Source organism: Macrotis lagotis, chromosome 1 (genome assembly GCF_037893015.1).
Source record: "Macrotis lagotis isolate mMagLag1 chromosome 1, bilby.v1.9.chrom.fasta, whole genome shotgun sequence".
NCBI lineage: Eukaryota > Metazoa > Chordata > Mammalia > Peramelemorphia > Peramelidae > Macrotis > Macrotis lagotis.
The window spans coordinates 632233483-632249434 of NC_133658.1; positions in this window are offsets into that span (position 1 = coordinate 632233483).

Sequence of the window (15952 nt, forward strand, 5' to 3'; positions counted from 1 at the left end):
CATTTTTTTTCCTAGTAGGAGAAAAAACTACCTCTGTTAATCATGAAAACCTGCAGCCTATTCATCCATTATAACCTGCTGAGAATTTTAGAAGGGAAAGGAGAGATGAAACATATGTAATGCCCATTTGTAAGCTTACAGATCTAGGAGTGAATTCCCAAGTTCTTCAAGACAGGATAGAATAAATAAAAAAATATGTAAATGATACAGAGTAAACACTCCACATTCTAGCTCTTATGATATGAAAGGAAAGTGAAAGTGAAGCACCTTCTCAAAAGGCATTTTCATTCTTTCAGATAAATTAGAAATGTTGATACTAAGCTTTTATTTAAACAAGATTATCAATGATGATTGAAGATTAACTAAATGGGCTTAACTTTTAAAAAATTAGAAAAACTGAACATTTAAAAGAAGGAAAAAGCATTAAATAAAAGTAAACATGGGTTCTCACAAGTGGGTTTAGTATTTAATACCAGGATTACATCATTTGTCTCTTTTAACTCACTTTCAAAATTTCAAAGAACCTAATTGACTTCTCTCTCCTATTGCCCCATCTCAACATTGTATTTACTAGTGTGTGGTGGGTTTTTTCTCAACTGTTTGGTCAAATTTATTGATCATTTTGTTATCATGTGAATATATATGTGGGGGGTGTTGTGGGATACAAGTGTGGTAAAGAAGAACAAGAAATGACATGGTTTGTTTCCCACTTAAAATTGTTCAAATGGCATATCCTTTTCTATCTGTGGAGTTTTTCACATGTAACATTCCACATTACTTCAAATATGACTTTTTATTTTAATTTTTTGACTCTCACATTGATTGGATTTTAGTGAGGCAAAGTGTCAGCCTCACTGTTACTTACACAGTAATGAGAGACCAGTGGCAAGATAAAAGTCAAGACAATTGGCGAAGGCTCAGGATGCAATGGATGACCTTAGTGTCTTTGATGTTTAAGTAAACTCTAAGTATTCCAAACCAGCTTATTGTACCTCCTACCTGGTCCATTGGGAAAAAAGAAATGAGCCTATTCCACTAGGGAAGTTTACACATATTTGGGGTAGACATCCTCCAACTCATCAATAGATTTGAGGCCATGTCATTTATCCCTTTACAGGCTTTAGTTCATCTGCCTAGATCATTTACCAAGGTGTGGTTGTACATGCTACAACTTCTTGAAGTCATAGGTGAGAACCGGATGGCAGGTGAACACTAAACCTGGATAGACCTGAAGAGGGCTGAGCAATCTTCAAGCTAGAAATAATAGTCCTCCTTTAAACATCCCATACATTCCATTCTAACATGTAATTAAATGTAAAAAAAAAATTATATATATATATATATATATATATATATATATGTATATATCTGACAAACCCTACTTCTTCCTTTGAAGACTGTTCAAAGAATAGAAAAATAATTTTATATAGTTCCAAATAAACTATGATTAATCAAGATAGTTCATTATTATTAATGATTTATTAGCAATCAAACTACAATTATACTTTCTACATCAAGACTTTTCCCATCACTGCATTGACATATCATGAGTTAGCATAAGAAATTAAATGAGAATTTTGAGGGAGTTTTACAGAATTCTTGGAAAGCACATGAAGGCTAGTCAATGACAGAGAACCTATGACTAAATACTAAATCCAAATTTTATAAAAAATTATTGTAAGTACCCCATAAAAGAAAAATATATATCAGACTTCTTCTCTGGTGCAAAGTGAGGATCAAAAATTTTAGTTAAATTTTCCAGAACAGAGGGGTACTGTGTTACTAATATCAGCAATGTAGAAGATATAATTATATTATCATAGTTATACTAAATCATATAATCTTTATATATTTATAGATAATGTTTTTTGAGAATTCTTAAGATAGCAGTTTTTGCTCTACTGAATCAATTGCTTTTTAACAAAAAATTGATTTCCAAATGATAAACACTTAGAATCTTTTATTCTTTATATATTTTAGCTTGGTCTTGTATTGGTTAAGATAGTTTCCCACAGATTGTTACTCATAGAAGTCTGTTATTTCCCTTTTATTAGAAACAATATTAATATTATTTGCTTTTATATTACTTTATGTCCTAATGTACTTTTCCTCATCCCTCTCAGCAGCATCTTTTATAAAACAAATAAATAGAAATACAATAAAATAGATCAACAAAATTACAACATCTAAAAAAGGTTGTCATTATCTAGTACTCCATACCTATTAACATCCCCACTTTCAGGGTAAGGAGGTAAATTTCTCTTCATATTACTTCTTGGTGATATATCTTAGTCATTATAATTTTAGAGTCTTTTTATTAAAATATATTTTTGTTATTCTTTATGTTTATATAGTCATAATTTCATGCAAAAAATTGTTCTTATTTTGCTTATTTCACTTTCTATCAATTCATGTAAATATTCACATGCTTCTCTGAATGCATGTGTACTTTTATTATTCTCTTTAAAGATATCTAAATAAATGTATGGATTATCTTCATAAAAATGCATATAGTATATATGGGTATAAGTTCTATATATGTAGAAATATATGGAGAGTTGGAAAAATTACAAAATTCAGTTTATAGTTATAGATGATCTCAATTGATTTTTCATACTCTTCCTCTGTGATCATTAATATCAGGAATGACACAGAACAGTTCACTAGTATTGTTCACCCAATCAAGGAGGAATTAAAGAGAAGGAAAAAGATGAATTTATAATAATATCTAATATTTATATAATCTCTACTATGTACTAGGAACTATGCTATAAATATGCTTACAAATATTATTTCATTTTATTCTCAAAACAGGCCTGTGAGGTATTTACTATTATTAGCCCATTTTTTTCTAGTTGAGGAAGCTGAGGCAAGCAGAATTTCAGTGTTTACACAATTCATAAGTCTCAATTTGAAATCATCTTCTTAACTCTAGCTCAGCATTCTATCCACCGCACCAACTTACTATATGTATTATATAGGATGAGACTCTCCAGTTCCTTTTATTTGTAAATGACATTGTGCTGCAATCACAGAACATAGAAAAGCCTCTTGGATGTAGTGCATAATCATTCAGCAGAGAAGAGTTCAGAGTAACTATCCAAATGGATAAAAACCAAGTAGATGAAAAGCCCCAAATGTTCAGAAGAGGATGTGTGGATGGACATACAATTAAAGGCTTATTTATTAATATACATAATCACATATACATATATATGTATATGAGAATATACCCATGTTTTCAATATTTATATTCCTCCATTGATGATATATAGCTAAATATCATAGAATTCCACAGTGAAACTGAAAGACAAAAAGAAAATGAAGTGTGATACAAAGCAGGGAAAAGCAGACTATAGCACATTATAAATGAGGAATTCTAAAGAAATAAAAAGATCAATGAATATAAAGATAGATTAATCAATTTTTTGAAGAGTAGGATAATCACCAGGCATTCTATGTACTCCATTGGTAAGCTGACTATATCAAGATAAAGCAAGGAAGCATATGTGCCTTAGGTTTATGCTAGGATTTTGAAGGGAAACCTTGAGATAACCTTACAGGCAATCACAATTCTCAGAAGATGGGCAGACATATAATTAGTATCATTGGAGTAAATTTCCACAACTCACTTTTAGTATTTTAGAAACATTCTCATAGCCAATCAGTATTCTACCTTTAACATATTCTGGCTTGGTAACAGTGAACAAGTCATCAAATTTGGTTGTGTCCCAGTCAGCTCTCTAAGATTATAAGTTACAGGGAATGTTCTGTTTTATCTTGGTAAAGGGAGTATCAATACTGATAGTTCTAGGCATAGGATCGATTTTAAAAATAATTATGACCAATAATAGAAAGATAAATAAATCATATTGAATAATTGCAAATGAATTATTATTAATTAAATTATCTTATGCATACTATGTTCAGTGTGTAGAAAAACAGGAAATATATCTCTGCATATTTACTAAATACTTAAAAGTGGAAGTATAAATATTTAAAATAATGAAAATTTATAGAAACTTCACAATAAATTTTATATTTTTTTATTTGGATGTGAAATGATAAGGAATTTAAGCAGAATGAGGATAAATGTATATGTTAGTATATAAATTTTATTTTTTGACAACTTTAAGATTATTGCTTCTATGAAAAAAATAGTCTCATAAGGAGTGGATGAATGGTAATCTCTTCTTGCAAGTCAAACCTTTAATCAACATTTGCCATACACATTATGCAAACTTAAAAAAAAACTGTTCCCCATTTCTTCCTATAATTCTGAAGAAAAAAGGTGCGATAAGAAGAAATGATTCTTATTGGAACTATCTTCAAATGCTTCATCAAGTATCTTAAAAATTAAAGTAACATGGAAAAGGCCAAATTCTTATTAGAATAATATGCATTAGCTTATAAACTGAGATCTATTCTTAAACCAAATCTTGTGTAATGTCCTAAAATGGTTCTGTCATTCTTCACAGACCTGAATTAAGTCAGATTTATTAAATGTATACAAGACTGTTTACCCTAGAAAAAATTACAAGGTGATAAATATGAATAATGTCAAAGTTTAACTAGCACAACCAATGTTAATTACCCATCCCCAAGTGATTATTAGGAGCAAAAAGGAAATAAAAAATGATAGTTTCATTATAGGAATTGCTGATAATATAAATTGTACATTACAATGGCATAAGAGTGCCTCCAAGTGGCATATGTCAAAATTCCATAGGAAAAATAATCAAAATTCAAGATCTTTTACAAGGGATTTACCAACAACAAAGCTCTAAAGAATTGCTATAACTCTTTTTTTCTGCCAATTTTATATTATTCCTCATTATCTTTATTTATGAGTTTATCTTACTGAGCTTTCTCATATGACAAAAAAACCCTTCAAATTATGGTATTCTTAAATTCACCTTTCCTTTAAAACAAATGTACCATATTTTCTATCTAATCAATTTATAGTCTCATTTAGATTGACTATAATAGCAAAATTAAACTTTCTTGACATGGTGTCAGGGAGCAGAATCAGTATTAACTTCATCTCCATTAAATGTTGATACAGTCTGGCTTCAGTTATCATTGTTTCCATTTTGTAGGCAGATCAATTTGAACATTATATCACATCTGGCCAATCTGAATGAGGCGGGAAAAGAGAAGGCAAGAAGAACACAAGATGTCTATACCATAAATATTCCTAAATCTATAATAAGAAATGTAACCTCTCACAGATTAGTAGTTATATACATATGTGTGCATGTGTATATTGTTTTAATGTTTAAAAAGTACTTTCTCTACAAAACCACTGTAAGCTAGTAGAACTATTAGTATTATCATCTTATAGATAAGGAAACTGAGCCTTCTTGAGATATATGAAAAAAAGATAAATGCTTTGCCTGTGGACACATGGCTAGCATAAGACAGAGAATGGATTCTGTACATAGAAGAGAAAGATCAGCTAGAGGGTACAATGGATGAAGTACCAGGCTTGGAGTTCAAATCCAGATTCAGAAACTAGCTATATAATCTTGGACAAGTCATTTAACCCTTATTTCTCCAGTTTCTCATCTGTAGAATGGGGTTACAGTGAAAAAGGAAATGACAAACCACTCTAATATCTTTGCCAAGAAAACCTCATAAAAAAATGTCCATGGGATCACATAGAGTCAGATTTTATTGAACAACATAGAACACACAGAGATTTTTTTTAGAAATAGGAGTAACCTTAGAATCATTCTGACTAACTTCTCATTTTACAGATGAGGCTGATATATAGATAGATAATGTCACTCACCTCACACTCAAGTCAGGCACCAAATAGAAATCAGAAATCACATATAAATACGCATATGTGTGTATGCATATAGATCTATGTGTTTATATTTATATGCATGTATTTGTATGTTTGTGTATGTATGTATATGTATACATATGTATATTTTCCCATATGCTGTACTCTCTTTCAAACTTCACATCTCGTCAACTTCCTTTCAAATAAACAAAAATCTTTCCAGGGTTCAAAAAGTTTCTTTAACTCAGTGAGATCTATTTGCATCAATCAAGGTTTAGGATACTCAGGAAACCAAATTTATTTAAATATCAGAAGATTATGTAAATGAGGAAAAGTTAGTCCATTCAAGGAGGTGGGTTGTTCATGATTTATAGCAAGCAATCACAGATGAAAATTCATGTACTACATTAATACTTGAAGAATGCACAAAAGCCTAAATTGAGACCAACAACTCTGAGTAGATCTTTTCTTGAGGATCTCTAAGTGAACATGGGCAGAAATAACATAGAATGAGGTGAGGAAGAATTTTGTAATTGCCACAGATATGGAAAATATCCAAATTTAAAAGATCAAGATTGTAAAGCTCTCTAGTAAATAGGTATGCTGTCCTGCAAGCTGAACAATGTTAATTTTGAAAAAACAACAATTACTCCATTTGAGACTTAGGTAGATTGTAAGTCTCTTGACTTCATAATTACATATTTAATCATATGCAAACGTGAATACATATTGGGTCATTTAGAGCAAGTCAAACTAACTAGCATGTATGAAGTGGTTATTATGTGACCACAATATAGTAAATGCTATAGATATGAAGAAGAGCAAAAATGTCATCCCTTTCTGCAGAGTTCATATTTTAATATGAGAGATAAGGTGTAAACAATTAGGAAAATATAGGACATATACAAAGTAGATGAATCTGATAAGTTAAAGCATTAGCAGCTGGGGTAGAGAATAAATACAGAATGAGTAAAGAAGGTCTCTAAGAGCAGGTGTGAGTTTAGCTGAGTCTTGCAGAAAATCCAGGAAACTAAGTAGTAGAGGTGAAGGGGTAAAGTATTCTGGCATGGGGAAAAATTAATACAAAGATATGGTGATGAGAATGGAAGTGTCATATCTTAGTAATTTCAAAGTGTTTCTAGAATGTAGGCTTTAAGAAGAAGAAAGGTGAAGTGTAAGAAGGTTGGAAAGGTAGGAAAGGGTCAGAGCAAACAAGTTTGGTTTTAAATGCAAAAAAATGTTTCAATATGATCTTAAAGATAACAAAGAGGCCTCATAGTTCATTGAGAAGGGGTATGGGGTATGGTCAAATCTTTACTTAGAATCAAAACACCTTTTCAGCTGAATGGAGGATGCATTGAAGTGGAAAGCAAGTAGAGCTAAAGAATGTTTAAAAGTTTTGGGTTTTTTTTAGCTTTGCTTTGATGTACTTTTTGCAAAATAATGTTGATGGATGAGGAGAACTTGAACTGAACTTGTGGCAATAAGAGTGGGAAAATAGAGACATTTATAGAAGAGGTTATGATAGTAAAAATATACAAGAATAACAACAAAACTTTAGCAAAAAGATTAGCTATGTGGAGTGAATAAGTAAGGAGTCAGAAATGATAACAAAGATGGAAGCTTGGGTAACTAAGAGGATGGCAGTTCACTTGACAGTAATCAAGATGCTGGTACAAGGGAAGGGTTTGAGAGGGAAGGAAATGAATTTTGTTTTCAAAATATCATTGGACATATAATGCAATATATTTAAAATGTAGTTGCCTATATGAGTTGAACCTCCACAAATGCAGTACAACTGAAAATAGAGATTTAGGAATCATCTACAAGGAATTACAATTGTATTTAGGAAAAGTGATATCAATCAATGAGTTAGTATCAAAGAATACAGAAGTAGACCCAAGACAGATTCATGGAGAAAATATATGGTTAGAGGAATAATATGGATGTAGAGTCATGAAAAGGAGATGTCAAAGAGGTAGGACAAAAAAGATTGATCAACATGACAAAAATACTACGAAGGTGATAGAGATGGTGATTAATGCTGTGATGAGCTGCGCAAATATCAAGATTGATAAAAGACAATATCTAAAGAGAAATGCTATAACTTCCCATATTAACAATTTTTCAACTCATTTTACATTTGTTGAATTTGAAACATCTTAAGATTTTTAATCTTTTTTCCATGGGTTTGCTTTTTTGTTGGGAATATTTTAGAACACATATTCAATAGAATTAGTTCCTTTGTTGCGCCAGGTTTGGGACTTTAGTATAGTATAAGAAATTAGTCAAAGACAAATTTCCAACAAACTGTTTATCAGTTTCCCCCAACACTTCTTTTCAAATGGGGAGTTCTACCTCAAATAACATGTTCGTGAGTTATTTACATTTTCCTCCTCCTCATCCTTTCATTATGTCCACTATGCTACCCTATCTCTTACATAAAATGATTACTTTAGCAAGGTTTACTTGCTTACATCCCCTGGGAATATAATGGCAGTGCACTTCTTTCCTAATTATTATTCCTTCTCTGACCTATAATTGCTTTTCATTGTTCTTTTCTCTCTCCTGCCACTTCATCTACCTCTTTCTAGAAATGAGTTAGTCAATATCAATAATGGGAGGAAGCTAGCATCAGTCTCTCTGAGGATATAAAATGCACTCATATCCATATTTAAAAATATATTACATACTTGTGATACATTTACATAGATATGCAGATTTTCAGATAAGCTGAATTTATTTTTTGAACAAAATGTCAAAATATCTACTGATTTATTTGCTACTATATTTTAATACAAATTCCTAAATTGAAATTAGTTATTCACTTTTCCAAACTATATTTTATGGATTAAGTTAAACATTTGAATGGCTGTAGTTATCATTTTTATGCTTTATTTCTTGCCAAGATTTCTACCCTTATGAGGTCATTTTATGTGATGCATTTTTTCTTACTTTTTTTAGTACCTGCCAATTTGATCTCATTTCAAAATTTCATTAGTACACAATTTACTCTCATTCCCAGATCATTAATGAAAGTTTAAGTAAGAACAGACCTAACATTTATCCCTGTGGTACCCAAGTGGACATAACATTGTTGATCATTACTCTTTCTTGCTTGTACATTTGCCAGATTTGAAATCTTATGATGGTGTTGAGAGCCAAAAATATTTAAACTAATTTATAAATAAAATGATGACTGAAATTTAATCAGGAATCAACATTTTACTAAAGTCCAGAAATACTAAATTACATGATGGGTCTTCATTTATTTATGAGTTTGATAATTTCTTCAAATGCTTTTCTGGCATGATTTTCTTTTCATATACGCCCCCTTAGAAATTCATTTAAGTATTTCTTCTTATTTTCTTTTTGCTGTGGTTTATGAGTCTACATGTTTTCATATGTGACACTAAGTACTTTTTAGTTTATTCTAAAAACTATTCAATTGTTATACTCCACCATAATTAAGCCAGATGTTAGGCTCATATTAAAACCTAAATGCATATCATTTCAAAAAATACTGTTAATATTTTGTCACATTTTGAATGACTTGTTCCCAAAATTCGATGAAGAAGCAGAATAGAAAATGAAAAAAATGAAAATTCTATAGGTTTTCTATGCTTCTATGATAATTAAATTTAGTATTAGAAAAAGTAATAAATAATTCCAAAAGAATATATTGTCCCAGAAGATATTCTATTAAAGAAAGTTAGTAAAATTTCTTATAGTTTTTAGTTCTTGCTTGACTAACCATACACCTTTATATTAGTAGGTGTGATAGAAGCCGCCATATTTCCTTTTTTCTTGATTGGAGCATGTTTCTTGTTTGGCAAAATAAAATCAGTTTAAAAAGGTCAGAAAAATCAACTAAAATGCCTGTATTTTTCATTTTTTGTTAATTGCGTAGTGTTTTCAATAATCTCAAGCTACTTTAAGATAGAGCAAACTTCCTCTTTAATTCTCCCAGGATCCTAAATGACTGTGAACCGTGGTATGCCATGATATGCAAAAAATGAGAATTGAACGAAATCTGAATGAAGAGATGTGTGATCAGTTAAAGCAGATGACTACATATTGCTTAAATTATGTAAATATGATAAGTGGAAGAAATGACTGCATTATGGAAGACAATTTTTGGAAGAGAATATTGACCAATCAATTATGTAGCAAGAATAAGGGTTAACAAATAGACTGCCAAGATCAAGGAATAGATTGCCTATCAGATCTATGGAAAGGGAAGCAGTCCAAGGAAGAGATAGAGAATATCAATAAAAACAAACTAGATAATTTTGACCACATTAAATTAAAAAGCATTTTCACAGATAAAACTACAGTAACCAAGATGAAAAGAAATGTAGTAAGTTGGGAAACAATTTTTACAACTAGTATTTCTGACAAAGGACACATTTCTAAAATATATAGAGATCTGAGTCAAATTTATAAAAAAAAAAACAAGTCATTCCCCAATTGACAAATGGTCAAAGGATATGCAGAGACAATTTATAGATGAGGAAATCAAAGTGATCCATAGTCATATGAAAAATTGGTCTAAATCATTGCTTATTAGAGAAATGCAAGTTAAAGCATCTCTGAGGTACCATCTCACACCTTTCAGACTGCTCATTAAGACCAGAATGAACAATGACCAATGTTAGAAGGGATGTAGGAAATCTGGAACACTAATACATTGTTCGTGGAGCTGTGAACAAATCCAACCTTTTTGGAGAGCAATTTGGAATTATGCCTAAAGGGCAATAAAAATACCCTTTGACCTAGCAATACCACTCCTGGGTCTATACCCTGAAGAGATCATGGAAAAGGATAAAAACATCACTTGTAAAAATATTCATAGCAGCTCTATTTGTGATGGCAAAGAATTGGAAATTGAGTGAATGTCCATCAATTGGGGAATAGCTGAACAAATTGTGGTATATGTGCATTATGGAATATCATTGTTTTACTAGAAACCAGGAGTGATGGGAATTCAGAGAAGCCTGGAAAGATTTGCATGAACTTATGCTGCGTGAGATGAGTAGAACCAGAACATTGTACACCCTAACAACAACATGGGGTTGATGACCAATCTTAATGGACTTCCTCATTCCATCAGTGAAACAATCAGGTCAGTTTGGGGGTATCTTCAATGGAGAATACTATATGTATGCTGAGAAAGAATTCTGGAATTTGCAAAAAGACCAAAAACTATTACCTTTAATTTTTTAAGAAAGTGTCATTATATAATTTTGCTATATCTTATACTTTATTTTTCTTCCTTAAGGATATGATTTCTCTCTTATCACATTTCACTTAGATCAATGAATACCATGGAAACAATGTAAAGGCTAACAGACTGCTTTCTGTGGAGGCTGGGGGAAGGGAAACGAGATTGGGAGGAAAACTGTAAAATTCCAAAATAAATAAATTAATAATTACAAATAAACCCCAAACAGACTGCCAAAGCACCATATTCTTTTTCCTAAAGTATTAACAGAGGAAACAGAAATATAGAAGGGCCTCAAACATTAGGTAAATCTATGAAAAATTTAAGAAATGATATGGAAAAAAGAATCAGACATGATGAAAATGATAAGATTCAAATGTATGCATGTAGAGGAAGTATCTATAGCACTGAGTCAGAGATTCATTAAATTTCTCTAAAATAATTCATTAAAATACTATCATCATGAGAATCCATCATCACTAGTGTTTTATTTTGTAAATACATTCTATAATTGGTGTGTGAAGTTGTGTATATGTATACATGTGTGCATTTTCATTCCTCTACTAGGACCTAAGTGATTTAAGAAACAGCATTCTTTTTACTTGTTTTGCCTACTACCAAAACACCTCATATGCTGCTGCTTTTTACCTAGTAAAATATCCTCAGTCAGCTGATGGAAATTATAGAAATCATAGAGATATGTATCCCCTAATTGCCAACTTAGTCAAATAAAGAAATATAGGCATTAATAATAAGAAGAATAGCTAGCATCCTACTAAATTAATTATTAACTTATTTGATCCTCTCAACAACCTTAGGAGGTGGATGTATTATAGTTACAGATGAGTAAATTGAAGCAATCAAAGGTTGAGTGACTTGCCCAGGGTTATGTAACTAAGAATTGTCCTAGCCAGATTTGAAATTATTTCTGTCTTACTCAGGGCCGACTGCTCTATTCATTTCACCACTTTACTGCCCCACTTAAACCACATCATGACATTTGAGACCATTTAAATTTACAAAGTGTGTTCCTACCCTCTATAATCCATATGGCAAGAACTTTGATTCAGTCATATACAAGGAAAAATCCAGTACCCCTCATTCCATCCCACCCAATAATTCTAAACCAATCTCTGACAAACATGGGGGTGAATTCACCAGAATTGTATGATTTGACTTTCTAAACAAATTAAATTTGATTGATTGCAGATAGCTCTCTAGTTTGTAAAAATCATATTCTGGTTCTAAGAAATATGCATCTTTTTTAGAATTTTAAAGAAAATGAAATGTCTGAAAGATCGTATCTCAATAAAAGTAAAAATGAAAATGGTTGCAATTAATTTTATCAATATCTGATAAGCTTATCAACTTCAGATTGTGTGTTCCTTGAGAAAGTCAAGCAATAGTTAAGAGTATGCTAATACATTATAAAAAATAGCCACATTTATCCTCAATTTCATTCAGGCCCTATTCTTTGCATGATTTGTATGATTTGTATGATTACTTTAACTGCACTTTTCTGGAACAAAAACAACTTTTACCTGACCATGATTTCTCCACCTGAATATACTGGCGAATTGGAAAGAGAAAAAGAAAATGTGCATGTATGAATATGGCTAAATTCTTGAAAGGCTGGTCTCTACAAAAATTTCTCTCAATTGCAGCAATAACAATAGAGAACTATTCATCATAAAAAGTCACTAAAGTTACATTATCCACAAGCTCAAAGAAACTTTGAGCTTAATCACATGCTTGCTCTACTCACTCATTTTTACACAGGTGTAATGCATGGAAGAGTTTCACAAGCCCCCCTTGTCTCTTCAAATATTTCCTGCCTAATCACTTTATTCTGGAAATAAATTTGTCCTCTTATTCCAGAGTGGAATCAGGTGCAGCAGGGAAAATCCCTTGTACATCTTACCCTTGGAAGTCCTAACTCCTCAATATTTTAGACTAAAAAAGCAAAAGGACAAATGTTTTATTATCTAAATAATTTCTTGACCTCTTTATATCATACAATACTGTCAGTTAATTCCTTCTTCTGGATACTGATCAAAGAAGGGTTATTATAAAATCATTTGAAGAGGTTCAGGGAAAATTTACTTTCATTCACATATTTTCTCTTCACTTCATGATCACTGTTTGACATGTGCAAAAATAGAATTCCACAAAATATGTACAGACACAATCATTTGAAATGAGAGTTTAATCAAGTTAGAAATTATTTCTAGGAAAATTCATTTGTGAGATATTCAGAGCAAAAGATATATAGACCCAAATTAAATGAATAAAATGACAGAAATGATATATGAGTCATTAATATCAGTCTGAAAAATTACTGATAAATGGAGAAGTACCCAAGATTAGAAAAGTATAATGCTTCATTTTTCAAGAAAAAAGAAGAGAGTATCCCAAATTGATAAATGGGCAAAGGATATAAACAGACAGTTTTCAAATGAAGAAAGCAAAGTTATATATGATCATATGAAAAACTCCTCCAAATCAGCACTGATTGGAGAAATGGAAATTTAAAAAAATATAAGGTATCACTTCACACCTATCAGACTGGCTTAAATGACAAAAAAAGGAAAACAATCAATGTTGAAGAGGTTGTGGGAGAACTGGGACATTCATGCATTGCTAGTGGAGTTGTGAACTGATACATCCATTCTGGAAAGCAATATGGAACAGTTCCCAAAGAGCAATAAAACTCATCATATCCCATGATCCAGCAATACCAATACTAGACCCATATTAAAAAGAAATTATAAAAAATTGGGAAAGTCCCACAGGTCCCAAAATATTCATATCAGATCTTTTTATAGTGGCAAAAAAATCAAAATTTGAGAGAATGCCCATCATTTGGGAACAGCTAAGCAAGTTATAGTATATGAATGTTATGGAATACTATTGTTCTATAAGAAATCATAAGTGGTAAGACTCTAGAGAAGCATGAAATGAATTATAGAAAATGATACTGAGGGAAGGGAGCAGAACCAAGAGAACATTGTACACATATAAAACAATATTGTGAGATGATCAACCATGATGGAAGCAGGATAATCCTATTAGACCAGATACAGAAAATGCTATCTCCATCCAGAGGAAGAAAAAACAAAACAAAACAAAACAAAACAAAAAAAACCCTTCAGAATCTGAATGAATACTACATTTCATGTTTTAAAAACTTTTCTCATATGTATTTCTTTTCTTTATTTTTAAAAATTATCTATTTTTTCATCAATATATACACATGTATATTTTTAAGTTACAAAATTTCCTTCCACCCTCCCTTCTCACTGCCATCCCCCAGCAATGAATGTTCAGTCAGCATTGTACATACATATTTTGATACACATGTTTACAAATTAGTAATTTTAGGTATGAAGAATTAGAATTAAGGGAAAGAGATACATGAGACAATTTTTATAAACTGTTCTTCAGATTCTGAAGCGTTATTTTTATATTCTTTTGTTTTGTTTTGTTTTTCTTATAGTCTGGATGGGGACAACATTGTCAATAGCTAGTTTAATACAGTTGTTCTAGCTCTCTAAACTGCTGAGAAGAGCAGTTTCCACCAAGGTTGATCATCTCACAATGTTGTTCTTACTGTGTACATGTTCTCTTTGTTCTACCCCCTTCGCTCAGCATCAGATCCTATAAATAATTCCATGCTTCTCTAGAGGCTGACCATTTAGACTCTTATAGAACAATAATATTCCATAGTATTCATGTATCATAACTTGTCTAGTCACTCCCCAATTGATGGGGATCCTCTAAATTTCCAATTTTTGACACTAAAAAAAAGAGCTCCTATGAATATTTTGGAACATAAAGGACTTTTCCCTTTTTCTCTAATGTCTTCTGAATATAGACCTAGAAATGGAATTTTTGGGTCAAAGAGTATAAACAGTTTTATTGCTCCTTGGGCATAGTTCCATATTGCTCTCCAGAAAATTTGGATCCATTCACAACTCCTCCAGTAATACACCAATGTCCCAATCCTCCCACAACCTCTCCAATATTGATCATGTCCCCTTTTTCCCATCTTGGCCAATATGATATGAAATGATAACTCATTGTTGCTTTAATTTACATTTCTCTAATTAATAGCTCTTTGGAGCATTTTTTCATAAACTTTATATATATATATATAAATATATATAGATTTATATATATATATATATATATATATCTTTAATTTCTTCGTTTGAAAATTGCTTGTTCATATCCTTTGACCATTTATCAATTGGGGAATGATTTGTGACCTTATAAATTTTATGAAATTCTCTATATATTTTAGATATGTGACCTTTATCAGAACTCCTGGTTGTGAAGATTGTTTCCCAGCTTTCTACTTTTCTTCTAATTTTGGCAGCATTGATTTTATTAGTGCAAAACTTTTTAATTTAAAATAGTCAGATTCATTCATTTTGCAGTTTATAATGTGCTCTAATTCTTGTTTGGTCATAAAGTTATATCCTTTCCATAGATCTGATAGAGTATTTCTTGGTCTATTAATTTACGTATGACTTCACTCTTTATGTTTAATCTTGTGCCCATTTTGGCTTATTTTGGTAAAGGGTGTGAGATGTGGATCTATGCTTAGTTTTTGCCATAACTGTTTTCGAGTTTTCTCAACAATTTTTTGTCAAATAGTGAGTTCTTATCCCAGAGGCTGATGTCTTTGGGTTTGTCAAATACTAGATTGCTGTATTCATTTCCTGTGGTTTCTTTTGAACCTATCCTAATCCACTGATCCATTACTCTCAAATATAGCTTTAGATTTGATATAACTAGGTCACATTCCTTTACATTTTTTTCATCAGCTCCCTTGCTATACTTGCTCTTTTATTGCTCCAGGTGAATTTTGTTACTATTTTTTCTAGCTTAGTAAATTAATTATTTGGTAGTTTTATTGGTATGGCACATATATA